We start from the raw sequence: 12158 nt of genomic DNA, 5'->3' as shown, positions 1-12158 counted from the left end.
TCCTCCCAGTAGCCAGCATAGCCCCAGAACCAGTGACTGGGCACCAGCCCTGATATCACCTGGACTGCAATTCTACCCATAAGTGAACCAGCACCAGATTTGGTGTCCCCCAGAGTCGTGCAGCCAGCTGCCTTATGATTTACTCTCACCAAGCAGCACAGACAGCCTCCATACAAGGCAGAGCCTGGCAAACAAGCAGTCTGGGGGCAGCCAAGCCTACCAGACCACCCACAGTAGTCAGCCCACCACAACAGAAGAGCCCAAGCAGCCCACATAGGGGGTACACCTAGAACATATAGTTCTAGTGACCAGGGGACAGTGGGCTGCTGGGACACATAGGACCTCTCCTACAAAAGGCCACTTCTCCAAGGTCAGGAATGTAATGAACCTACTACATACATAGCAATAAAAACAGCAAGTTAAGGAAAATGAGATGACACAGAAACATGGTCCAAATGAAGGAAAAAGATAAGAACACAGAAGAAGATCTAAGTGAAGTGGAGATAACCAATCTATTCAAGAAAGAGTTCAAGGTAAGGACTGTAAAGATGATCAAAGAACTCAGGAGAGGAATGGACGACCAGAGCAAGAAGTTAGAAGTTTTTTTTTTTAAAGAGTTAGACTCTTAAAGAACAACCAAACAGAGATGACTAATACAATAAATGAAATGAAAATTACACTAAAAGGAAACTATGGTAGACTCAATGATACAGAGGAATGGATCAGAAAACTAAAGGACAGAGCACTGGCCATCACTGAAGATGAACAGTTAAACAATAGAATAAAATGAAATGAGGAAAGTTGAACAGACCTGTGAAGAACATCAAGTGTACTAACATTTGCACTATACTGATCCCAGAAGGAAAAAGGAAAGAGAAAGGGGTGTAGAACATACCTGAAGACATAAAAGCTGAAAACTTCCCTAACCTGGGAAAGAAAACAGACATCCAAGTCCAGTAAACCCAGTAAGGCCAAAACAGGATCAACCCAAAGAGGACCACACCAAGACTCATTGTAATTAAAATGGAAAAAAATAAAGATAAAAAGACACTATTAAAAGGAGCAAAGGAAAAGCAACAAGTTACAAACATGGGAAATTGCATAAAGTTATCTGCTGACTTTTCAGGATAACCTCTGCATGCCAGAAGGGAGTGGCATGGTATATTTAAAGTCATGAAAGGGAAAAGCCTATAACCAAAAATACTCTACTCAGCAAGGCTCTTTCAGATTTGATGGTGAGATCTAAAGTTTTACAGAGAAGCAAAACTAAAAGAGCTCAGCATCGCCAAACCAGCTTTATGAGAAATCTTAAAGGGGCTTTTCTAAGTGAAAAAGAAAAGGTCACGATTGAAACATAAAAATTAGGAAAGGAAACTTACTAAAGGAAAAACCTCATTGGTTAAGGCAAATATTCAACAAAGGTAGTAAATCAACCATGTACACAGCTAATAGGAAGGATGAAAGAAAACAGTAATAAAATCATCTATATTCACAATAAGAAGTTAAGGGACACACAAAACAAGTAGATGTAAAATATAAGGTCAAATTCAGTAACTGTGGGGGAGCAGAATAACAATGCAGGGTTGTTAGTGTCCATGTGAAATTAAGAGCTCAGCAACTTAAACAATCACACACACACACACACACACACACACACACACACACACGCATACACAAAACTGAAAGAAATCCAAACATAATATTAAACATAGTCCTCACATCACAGATGAAGGGAATAAAAGGGGAAGAAAGGAACACTGAAGAAATTAAAGAGGGATTCTAAAAATACCCAAGACAAATGAAAATAAACACACAATGATCCAAAATCTATGGGACACAGCCAACGCAGTTCACAGGGGGAAGTTATAGTGATACAAGCTTATTCTTAGGAATCAAGAAAAATATCAAATAAACAACCTAACATTACACCTGAAGGAATTAGAAAAAGAAGAAAAAACAAACCTCAAAGCTGTCAGCAAGAAAAATTAAGAAAACTATACCATATGCAATCACATCAAAAAGAATAAGATACCTAGGAATAAACACACTTAAGCAGGTAAAAGACATGTGCTCAGAAATCTATCAGCCATTGCTGAAAGAAGTTGAGGACAACACAAAAAGATGGAAAAATATAGCATGCGCATGGACTGGAAGAATTAATACTGTTAAAATAACCATACTACCAAAGACAATCTACAGATTTAACGCAATCCCTATCAGAATACCAAAGCATTTTCACAGAACTTGAAAAAGTAATTTTAAAATTTGTATAGAAACACAAAGACCCCAAATAGCCAAACAATCTTGAGAAAGAACACAGCTGGAGGCATCACGCACCTTGACTTCAGACTATACTGCAAAGCGACAGTAATCAAAGAGAAAGGTACCAGAGCAAAAACAGACACAAAGATCACTGGAATAGAATAGAGATCCCAGAAATAAGCACACACACTTATATTTAATTGATTTATGACAAAGCAGGCAATATGGAGAAAAAACTGTCTCTCCAATAAGCGGTACTGAGAAAACTGGTCAGCTACATGGAAAAGAATAAAATTAGATTATTTTAGCACACCATATATAAAATAAATGCAAAACTGAATAAACACCTAAATGTAGGACCAGAAACCATAAAACCCCTAGAGGAAAATATAGAACATTCTTCAACATAAATGATAGCAACAGATTTAGGTTCAGTCTACTAAGGCAAATGAAACAAAAGCAAAAATAAACAAATGGGACTTCACTAAACTTAAAAGATTTTGCACAGCAAAGGAAACCAAAGACAAAATGAAAAGACAACCTGCTGAAGGAGAGACAATATTTGCACATGATAAGAGGTTAACACCAAAAAGATGACCAAGCAAGGGTTCATATCTAAACTACAGAAACAGCACATACAACTCAATATCAAAAAAACACCCAAAATCTTTTTTTAAAAAATGAGAAGACCTAAACAGACATTTTTCCAAGGAAAAAATACAGATAGACAGCCAGAACTCACAAAGCTGCTAAACATAGCTAATCGGCAGTAAAATGCAAATCAAAACTATGAGATATATCACCTCAGTCTTGTCAGAATGGCTGTCATCAAAAAGATCACAAATAACAAAGGTTAGTGAGGATGTGGAGAAAGGGAAACTCTTGTACACTCTTGATGTGAATGTGAAATAGTGCAGCTACTATGGAAAGCAGAATGGAGGTTCCACAAAAAACTAAAAATAGAACTACCATAATTTCCAGCAATTTCACTCTTGGGTATATCAGAAGAAAACCAAAACACTATCTCAAAAAAATAACTGTACACCAATGTTCATAACAGTGTTATTTGCCATCGCCAAGATATAGAGTCAAACTAAGTGTTCATCAATAGCTTAGTGGATAAAAAAAGATTTTTTATGATGACTTCAGCAAAAAATGAAATTTTGCCATTTGCAAGAACATGGATGGACTTGGACTTGGAGGGTATTATGCTTAGTAAAATAAGCCGCAGAGAAAACAAGCATGGTATGTTATGAGAAAACAAGCATGGTATGTTATCACTTACACGTGGCATCTAAAAAATTGAATACAACAACAACAACAACAACAACAACAAAAAACAGACTCACAGATTAAAGAACAGACTAGTGTTTACCAGCAGGGAGAGATAGGCTAGAGGAGCAAAATAGTGGTAGGAGATTTTGAGGTACAATCCACTATGTATAAAATCAATAATCTACAGTGATGTACTGTACAGCATGGGGAATATAGCCCCTCTTTTATAATAACTATAAATGGAGAAGAACCTAAACATTTATGAATCACTATGTTGTACCTCTGAAACTAATATAATAATGTAAATTAACTATAGATCAATAAAATATAAAGTAAGAAACAATAAAGGGGAGACACAGATTATTAGATAGAAATCAATTAAATAAACACAAGTTTTGGAAATCAAGGAATTAAAAAACAACACGTAAGACACAACATTGGCATTTAAAGTGTACAATCTATTCATTTAAAAGAAATCATTCAAGTGGTAAAAAATGGTACCCATTCTCACAATTTTGTATATCTAGGATAAATTATTATCTACAAAAATATGTTACAAATATTCACTCAAAAAGAAAGAGAAAATTGGGATAAACCCATTTTAGTATACAAATTTAATATCAAAGTCTCTATGTAAAATTGATTTGAATAAGTTCTGTTAGCCACTTCTAGTTTCTTTGTGATGTAAAATCTTTTAAAGCATAAAAATCAGCCTTTCTACATTATTCCATTAGACATACATAGAAGTTAAAAGAAATGAGAAGACAGAACAATCAACCAGGAAGGTGAATTTACCGAGAAACAGTCATTCGTTCTCCCTCCTCCTTTTCTTTTCCTCCTTTTCCAGGTCTCTTTCGGTTCCAATCAAGAGAAGTCTTGAGAGTTCTGAGAATATTTCTTTGAGGGCTTCAAATCACCATACCTACATCCTCTGCCACAACTACACACACGGGAACAAAAATAAACCTCTGCTATCTACTCATGTAGGAGGGATTCGTGCAAAATAAACTCCTACATGGAGACCAACAGGTGAGTTTTCTACCTGTTCTTTATAATGTCCTTCCATTATAGTAAATCCCACACATTATGAGGCAGAAGTGGTTATGTGAGCTTTTCCTTGAAGTCAAAAAACTTGCATTCATTTCAAGTACCTGGTGATCATAGGGTACAGCCAGGGAAGGTGCCATCCCCCATGGGGGGAGGGGCGGTGAATGGGCTCCCACAACCATGCACCTCCTGATGTACAGATTCTGGAGAAAGAAAGGGCGGTCACACCGCAGTCAGCCTATCAGGCTGTCAGGCCACTGGGCAACCCAACCAGCCTGGAAGTGCCCCATCAGTTGCTGAAAGCAAAACTCTGTCCCCCTTGTGAAGCCAGGCACTTTGGGTCAGAGAGTCAGAGGAGACCGGTAATCAACTCCTCCTCTCTGCTCACCTCCTTGGGGTTACAGCAACCCCATCTCCAAACCCAAATCTGACCCTGCAGTGCCAAACTGGGAGTGGCAGGTGGGCTCTGCCGGTGCATCAGCGCCCTCTGGAGGTTGTCTGCTCTAAAGCCAACTCTCAGCCCTTCCTCCTCCTCCTTCCCTAGTCCTGGGGGCTGTCTTGCCTCCTGCAGCTGCTGACATGATCTCATTCTTCTTTTTTCTCCAATTACAATGAAGTGTCCTACAGATGCTTGGAATGTCTTGAAGAAGGAAGATCTTTTAGTCATTACACCTTAACCGTGAGAAGTTGGTTTCAAGAATGAACTTGAAATACTGTATTTTTGTCCTGATGATTCAAGGGAAGACAGCTCAAGTTTTCTAAATCATAAGAAAAACCAAGGTAAATATGATATACTGAGCCAAAGATGAAAAAGCAGCTTTTTTTTTTAAAAGGTCGCTTAAAGAAGTCAATCTACCATTGCTTAAACAACACACGTGGTAAGCTGCTCTTTTTTTTTGAATCTTCTTTTTTTTAATTTTTAAAATTAATTAATTAATTTATTTATTTATGGCTGCATTGGGTCTTCATTTCTGTGCGAGGGCTTTCTCTAGTTGCGGCAAGTGGGGGCCACTCTTCATCGCGGTGCGCGGGCCTCTCATTATCGCGGCCTCTCTTGTTGCGGAGCACAGGCTCCAGACGTGCAGGTTCAGTAATTGTGGCTCACAGGCCTAGTTGCTCCACGGCATGTGGGATCCTCCCAGACCAGGGCTCGAACCCATGTCCCCTGCATTGGCAGGCAGATTCTCAACCACTGTGCCACCAGAGAAGCCCCGAAAAAGCAGTTTTTAGCACCCCCTCCTCATGTCATATGACTGGGATTTAAATCAATCAGCTGCCACTGGTTTTTCAATCACACGACCCAACTTTAAATCAATCAGCTGCTTTCCTGTAACTCACGTGACCTGGCTTTGAATAGTAAGAAATGCAGAGGTATAAAAATGATGTTCTGAACAATAAATGGAAAAACAACATTTTAGAAGGTTTTTTTTTCTTTTCGAATGGACCATTCATTGCCTACAGAATAAAGGATTCTCTTCTGGATTCCTTGAACTGTAAACACATACAATGTCTCCGTTGGCTTGATTCACTTAGTTTTTTTGTTTTTTTCGTTGTTGTTGTTAACATCTTTATTGGAGTATAATTGCTTTACCTGGTTGTGTTAGCTTCTGCTGTATAACAAAGTGAATCAGCTATTCGTATAAATATGTCCCCATATCCCCACCCTATTGCGTCTCCCTCCCACCCTCCCTATCCCACCCCTCTAGGTGGTCACAAAACACCGAGCTGATCTCCCTGTGCTATATGCAGCTACTTCTCCCTAGCTATCTATTTTACATTTGGTACTGTATATATGTCCATGCCACTCTCTCACTTCATCCCAGCTTACTCTTCCCCCTCCCTGTGTCCTCAGGTCCGTTCTCTACATCTGCGTCTTTATTCCTCTGCAGCGACTCCTGCTAGGGACGGATACTTCCTTTTATGCTCAGGGAAATCCCCTAGTTTGAATATGATTTGAGTTTGATCCTGTGAAACCATCAGAACTTCCCACCAGAGATAAATGAGGAGATTCTGGCCTTTATTAGTATGCATGATGAACACGGGTGTCCTGGCTGTACTTGCCAACCCTCCTATTTTACCCGCCTATTCTTATCCACCTTCCTCCCTGTGGGTACCTTTGACCAACCCTGAGTTCAGACTCCTGACCTATTACAGTGACTTTGTCAGCCTTTCTTTAAAAATGGACAGGTAATAAAACGAATTTAACCTAGAAGCAGCAGCTCAGTAAGGGAAATAAAATCATCAGAAGTTATCTAATCACAGCCACAGCCATCCAGGGCTCTGTCTTACCTGCTGGGTCATAAGAATGGGACCTTCCTAAACTTGAAGGGCATCCCATCAAATAAGTAAAGGTCTGCTCACCTCTGGCTCTTGGAGGGATTGCTAGGCACTCTACCCAGTGTATAGTAACTGCAAAACACTGTCATGGTTGTGAAACACCTGTGTAACAGGAAAGCTTTTTGGGGTGCATGGGGAAGGTTTCTTTTTGACATCAAGCAAAAAATAAATCACCAATCTCTTTGAGCACAGGGGTTCTTAAGAGGGCAGTAGAAGGAAGGAATGGGCAGAAAAGACGATCTCCAATGAAGTGAAGGCCGTTTTTCCAAAAGAGTAGGATTTAGTCTCAGTTTAAGGAGATCACTTTTAAATAGCTGGGACAGCTCCAAACTGCAGTTTACGGAACGAGTGCTTCAAAAGAACAGTGCTTTAAACGTCCTGGCAAGGCAGCAAGAGGATGAAGAGTTGGTTTTGCGTAGTTTTGAACACAGGAGTAAAGAAGCAGAGGCATCTCTGACTAAAAGGCCCTGAGATCCTATGGCATCAATGGGTCAGTTGCGGGGGGCAGGGGGTGTGGGGGGCGATATTTCTCTCTCAACGTCTCCCAGGGCAGCCACCCCTCCCTACCCCACCCCCCTACTCCCTTCACCCTTCCTCACTCCACTGTTGGGTCCCCAGGGACAGCACTTCTTAAGCTGGAGCCCTCAGGCACCGTCTCTGCAGTCTGGATTCTTCCTGGAGCCTGGCAAGTTCTGGGACAGGAAGGCGGGTCTGCAAGGCCGCTGCGGTGCAGTCGGACCTGGAGGCCTGGAGGGGAACTGGAGCCCTGAAGCCCACCCACGTCCTTGAAGCCGAGGGAGGAACACATCCTCCTAACAGTACTTCTCAGGGGTCAGCGTGCTCCCCACCCGACGGTGATCCATACTCACTTGAGGCAGCAAGCACTGCCTCTAACTGGCCCCCTCGATTCCGCCTTAAGGGTCCTCGCACATGTGTGATAGCGCAGGCCCCGGATCTCTTTAGTCAGCTGAGGCCAGTGCTGCCAGCATCCCTCCAGTCCCATCCCCGAGCCCCTCCCTCTGGCACTGTATCTAATAGAAGAAAGAGCACAGAGGAATTGGCTGAATCAAGGGACCTGGGAGCCTGGGTATGAGTTTGAAGACTGAGAACCTAAGGCGCAATTACATATTATTGGAAACTCTTGTGGGGTGTGTGGGGGGAGGTTAGGAGGCCAAGAGGCTGAGTCGACCTGGTGAGTCCAGCCCCAGGACACCACACAGCCCCGCCGCCCTTCCCGGCCATCAGACAAGGGGTGCCGCAACTCCAGCCGGGACTCTGCACTTCCCCCTCCCTGATTCTCCAGAAGAGCAGGTGGCCCCCCTCTGAGGGCAGGGGCAAGACAACGGACCAAGTCCCCGTGGACTAAGGCGCCGCTGGAAGCTCTTCCTGAACAGCAGTGCTGGCTTGGGGCGAACCCGTGCACCGCCAAAGCTGGTCTCGTCCTGCAGCTGAGGGACGCAGGCTTTAAGTCAGCTGCCTTGGCTTTAAATCAATCAGCCCCCCCCTTTAAGTCAGGTGACCCGACTTTAAATCACTGTGTGCCCCTCAAGCCTGCCACTTCAAAAGTTGGGAACTTCACTTTGATCCCAGCACCTCACACAGCTGAATGCACACTGTAGTCACCCCAAGCCTGGCTTAGAGGCAGGATATAAGGTAAGGGGATGGGCTGCACACATGGTGAGGAGGGTGCACTTCATGTACCAGAAGGGTCCAGGTACTCTGGGTACAGCAAGCAGTGCACGATACAGCAGCTCCCTGGCAAAGCTGCTGATGCACAGGGGGAGCAGGCACACCCAGGCACGCAGAGGTTCCAGGCCGAGAGCTGGGGCACAGCCAGCCGGGAGGGTGTGGAAGCCGAGGATCTGAGCCTTCTTGAGAAAGGCAGACACAGAGGATGGATGAGAAACAAAGACCAGGTGAAACATGGATTTGAAAAACACACCCTGCTCTTGAAATTGGGGTGGGGGCACCCCAGATTTGAGTCCTCTTACTCCCCAGTTGCTAGTTCTTTGGCATTTGCCAAATTATTTATAAAATGTGACTGATAATATCTAACCCATAGAATATTGCATTTATAGTGGTTTTGCGAGTTTATGTTTCTATAGTGGAATAATCTTTTCTACAAGAAAAATGTATACTATCTGAAATAAATTAAAACCCCTCTTTAAAAAGTACTATATCGGACTTCCCTGGTGGCGCAGTGGTTAAGAATCTGCCTGCCAAGGCAGGGGACATGGGTTCGAGCCCTGGTCAGGGAAGATCCCACATGCTGCGGAGAAGCTAAACCCATGCGCCACAACTACTGAGCCTGCATGCCACCTACTGATGCCCGCGCGCCTAGAGCCGGTGCTCCACAACAAGCGCAGCAAGAGAAACCACCGCAATGAGAAGCCCGCGCACCGCAACAAAGAGTAGCCCCCGCTTGCCGCAACTAGAGAAAGCCTGCGCATAGCAACGAAGACCCAACGCAGCCAAAAATAAATACATTAATTAATTAATTAATTATTTTTAAAAAGTACTATATCCTTCTGTACAACTTCTCTGGGAAGAACAGAGAGATGGCGTGGGAGAATGAGAAAGACCAATATTTAGGGCACATCTCTCATGCAGGTGCTCTGCTGGCTCAGATAGATTTATCCCCACTTTACAAAGGAGGAAGTAAGCTCAGAAAGGTTTAGTAATTTTCCCAAAGTCAAACAGCTATTGAGTGGCAGAACCAAGATCTGAACCAAGTCTGTTACCTTCAAAGCCTAAGTCCTCATCACAACAAAACTCGATTAATATTTACATTTATCGAATTACATTGCAACCTGGGGAGTTCTTGGCACAATCCTGAATAAGAGTGAGAAAGAAAGAAATAGCATTGTTCCTACAGTCGACCCAAATTTTTGGAGCAGCTCCTAGATGCCTGGCCCTTTTTGGGGTTCAGCAGTGATCAAGACAGGAAGAGTCCTGCTTTCATGAAGCATGTAGTGGGGAGGAGAGACGGGTGCAACTTGGGTGAGGGATTTCACCTTGCTGGACCTCTGTTGTGTCATCTGGAAAAGGGGATGGGTGTTCCTCATTTTCTGGGATTGTCCAGCCCTCACATTCTCTGATTCCATAAGAAGCATTTGTTTTCCTGTTTCTTTAAAATTCAATCAGGCCATGAGCTGTGATGAATGTTGTTAGCTGCTCCCCAAATCACCCTTCTATTCCCACCCTTTTCCTGTGATCAGGTCTTCCCGAAACATGACTCACAATCAATCAAGTCACAGAACCTAAGGGGCACCCAGCAGAAAAATTCCAACCCTGGCTTCTCAGGAGCTCTGCGGTCTACCTGGCCAGGTAAACTTAACTCACTTGGCACAAGGTGGCCATCCCTGGTTTCACATCAACATGATCTCAGGCACAAACCTCCTTGTTTTTCCATTTTGTCTTTAAGTTACTTGTTGAAACAATGGCACAAATATGACAGATATAAAATCAGGCATCTTCTGCCCCCAGTGCCTACTAATAAATGATTTTCTGCCACTTAAATGATAAAGATAGAACGTTTCAACATTCTGCTGCCCTTATTATTCGTCATTTTTGTTGATATTTCTATTGAATACATCTTTCAATATTTTAACAATGGAACACTTATTTAGGTTGTTCCAGACCCAGCCTTCAGTGGTAAAGGTTTTGTTGTTATATTTCTATTATGTTTCCTTTAAAAGTCATTATCCTATTTAAATGGATTAAGTCAATTCTATAGGCATTTATCTTATGATATTAATGAAATTAATACGTAGAGGGCAGAAGTACAAGTTGATTGGACTTGAGAACCTCTATTAGCACAGTTAAGTATAAATAGTATCTATATGTAAACCAAAGTACATGCCGAGTGAGATTCTCCGACTTTTTTTCACTGTCTGCCCCTCAAGCCTGTGAGAAATGGAATATTTCTTGCCATATCAGTAAACAAAGGATGCCACGGTCTTCAGCACTTGCAGCCCTCCAATGTGAGCCGGCGGGCCCTGAGGCACTCAGGATATGCAAATACAGAATGCAGGCCCCAGAGAGCTGAGGTGCATATCAAAGGAAGGAATTCAGTGAGCCCATACAAAGAAAAGCGCCGCATTCCTCACCTTGGGAGAGCTGGTTTTCCTTAGTTAACAATCATCTTTGGATGTTCCCCGTTACCTGCGCCAGTCCCCTGCCCTGTCCGCTCCCCCCGGTACTTTAGCTCAGGGAGGAAGGAGCGCAGAGAGACTCGGCTGAACAAGGGGCCTGCGAGCCTGGGGATGCGTTTTCAGCCGCTTTCCCCGCAGTCGGGAGGAGGGGCGCTGACGCTGCAGCCGGACCCTGCGCCTCCCTTGCCCCGTTTCCCCTCAGGACGCTCAGGCCGACCCCCTCCCCACGCCCACCAGGCCTCGCGAGCCAGGCCAAGGGCAGGGGCGAGAGGAGGGACCGGAGTACCCCGGGACCAGACGCTGGGGGCCGCTCTTTCTGCACAGCAGCGGCGGGTGGCAGCGAACCCCTGCCCCTCAGAAGCTGGTCTTGTGCCGCCGCCCGGGCACCGGACCAGGCAGAGGGTCGGCGCCCACTTACCCGGCCCGCCGTCCCCGCGACTGTCACGGCTTCGGCCGCCGGGGCACCTCCAGAGCCGGCAGCCTCAGTGAGGCCGCCCTCCCCTCGGGCTCCGGGGCAGTTCCGTGACGGCGGAGGGAAGAGACCCCGCCCGAGCCGGGAGTTCCAGCTCTGAGGAAACGCGGGCTCTGTTCAGCGCGCAGTGGGTGGGACCGCTCTGCCCCGAGGCCTTCCGGGAGGGAGCGGGGCGGCGGGGGAGGGAGCCGCCAGGAGCGCAGGGCCCCGTCGGGGGGTCCTGGAGGGGCGGCCCGGCCTGGGGGCCACGCCCACTGTGGCCGCAGCCCAGGTCTTTTTCCAGGAATCCTACACGAAAAAGTTAGAAAAATACACAGTCTACAGTAAATATTCACAAGTGATTGTGGCTGCTGTGCTTACTATTCTATTAAAGGTGTGAAATCCATAAAACACTTTAAGTTCAAAATTAAATATGAATTTTTACCTTTCTAATTATGTCTCTGCTATTCACAATTGTGGTTAATGAATCAGAGACTGTGGCATCACTAGTTAAAAATGCGCTTGTTAAAAAAATAGAACTCAGGCCCACCGGACCTACTGAATCACAATCTGCACTTTTACGATCTCCCCAGTGTACTTGTGTACCCATGAATAGTTGAAGGGTACATTCT

At 44.3% G+C, this 12158-nt stretch overlaps 1 long non-coding RNA gene across 1 annotated transcript in view; it reads right to left on the bottom strand.

Moving 5' to 3' along the window:
- LOC132368431 (uncharacterized) overlaps nt 1-11683 on the bottom strand; it is a 55462-nt gene extending 43779 nt beyond the window's left edge. Inside the window, exon 1 of the long non-coding RNA XR_009504083.1 lies at nt 11494-11683. This is a non-coding gene — a long non-coding RNA (uncharacterized LOC132368431). The remainder of the gene's footprint in view (nt 1-11493) is intronic.
- Between the last annotated feature and the right edge of the window lie 475 nt (nt 11684-12158).

This window comes from Balaenoptera ricei, chromosome 7 (genome assembly GCF_028023285.1).
Source record: "Balaenoptera ricei isolate mBalRic1 chromosome 7, mBalRic1.hap2, whole genome shotgun sequence".
NCBI lineage: Eukaryota > Metazoa > Chordata > Mammalia > Artiodactyla > Balaenopteridae > Balaenoptera > Balaenoptera ricei.
This window is presented reverse-complemented; position numbering and strand designations above follow the sequence as displayed.